The sequence below is a fragment of the Crocuta crocuta genome, unplaced genomic scaffold, assembly GCF_008692635.1.
Source record: "Crocuta crocuta isolate KB4526 unplaced genomic scaffold, BGI_CrCroc_1.0 scaffold262, whole genome shotgun sequence".
Taxonomy (NCBI): domain Eukaryota; kingdom Metazoa; phylum Chordata; class Mammalia; order Carnivora; family Hyaenidae; genus Crocuta; species Crocuta crocuta.
The window spans coordinates 5433028-5434646 of NW_027528869.1; the positions used below are offsets into that span (position 1 = coordinate 5433028).

The 1619-nt window shown below is 51.9% G+C and overlaps 1 long non-coding RNA gene across 1 annotated transcript; it reads right to left on the reverse strand.

The window, feature by feature from the left end:
- Positions 1-676: 676 nt before the first annotated feature.
- LOC144225228 (uncharacterized) lies at positions 677-1071 on the reverse strand. Its single transcript, XR_013333248.1, has 2 exons — positions 924-1071; positions 677-840 (listed from the first exon to the last, which is right to left on the reverse strand). It is a non-coding gene; the product is annotated as an uncharacterized LOC144225228 (long non-coding RNA).
- Positions 1072-1619: the final 548 nt, after the last annotated feature.

The window sequence follows — 1619 nt, forward strand, 5'->3', positions numbered from 1 at the left end:
GGGTCTGGATCTATAACAACTAGTTATATAGTTGTAACTGGTAGGGTCTGGATCCAAAGCTCATGCTTTCTCTTCTCCACTACATCACGGAGTTTCCACAGCCTCACTAGCTTCTCAGGAATATATTTTCTAGGCTAGTGATGGAAAACCTGGTTCACAGTTATCTGTTCTGAGGAGGCCAGTAGGCAAAATGTGCAGTCTTGACATGGTTCTTGGAAGAAGGTAATTTAAATCGGTGGTAGCTAGACTTTCTCAGGTGAATTTCGGGGAAAGTGATTTGACGCAGTCTGCCCTCTGTCTGCTTACAGCCCTGCCTCACTTAGCTCAGCACGAATTTCTTGGAAGAAGCAGTGTCTGGAGTTGAAAGACCTGGGCTGGGCTTGAGTCCTGCTGTTCAGTACTTGAATGACCTTGGGTAAGTCCTCGAACCCCTCATTTTCCTCCTCTGTGCAATGAAGATAATAAGTAACAAATCCTGCCTCACTCCAGGCTAGTTTTGAGTGTCCCAATTCGACAATGTGCGTGCAAAGCCTTAGTGAACTTCAGTGTCACTGAGGTACACGACCAGCGTAAGGCTTCGTCACAAAGTTCGCATCACTTCACTTGCCTTCATCTTTCGCGTAGACATTTGATCATTTCACATCATCCCGAGAAGAGGGAGGACAGTACAGTCAGATGGCTTGGGACACCACAGTCACCTTTTATTACAGTGTATTGTTGGAATTGTTCTATTTCATGGCTAGTTATTGCTGTTAATCTCTTCGTGGGTATACATGCATAGGGAAAAACGCGGCACGAAGGGCTGGGGGCTATCCACGGTTTCAGGCATCCGCAGGAGGTCTTGCAGTTAAGGGGGAATTTTTGTATTAGTAACGTTGTGGGAGTTCCTCGCTTGCTCCCCCNGACAGCTGGACAGAATTCACCTGATGGCTCCATTACGGTGAACTCCGGCTGGAGTTCCCTCAGCTGAACTTGTCACTTCTCTTCAGGGGTGGATGTCTGAGCCGTTACGCCAGCAGAGGCTGTGCAAAACCAGGCTGACATTCTGGTGAATCTTTTCTTCCTCAAGCCCAGANCCTGTCTTAGGTGCTGACGCATCTATCTGGGAATTTTACCTGGCCGCTTAGAAATCTTTAGTCCTCGTGGGACCTACTTCTGGGGACGCTCTGTAATTCTGGAAAGCCACAAGCAAACGGAAATCCCTGTGTGGAGCTGGCGTTCGAACATCCTTCACCATGCCCACGTTTAGAGCGGGTGTATGCGGCTTAAACCCATCTCCAAGCCANGCCCGGGAGAAGGGGCTGTGCGCTGCGCCGGCCACGGTGCGGACCGCTCGCCGCGGCTCCGGACCCTCCTCCGGGCTGCCCGTCTCGGTGAGCCCCTGGGGCTCCGTCCTGTCGCCCTGGCTGCGGCTCCGCGCGTCGCCTGGTGCCGGGAGCCCTCCGGGAGAAGGCGCTTTGTATGGATTTTGGCTTTGAAAACGTTGGAGCCGCAGATGCTTCGGCGTTGCTCTTCGCCCTCGAAGCCCCTCGCCTTTTCTGTGTCTCTGAACGTGAACTTTCAGAGCCCTCTTACTATTTTTCCAGGCCTTGTTGCGGCTAGTAATTGGCTGCCGTCGG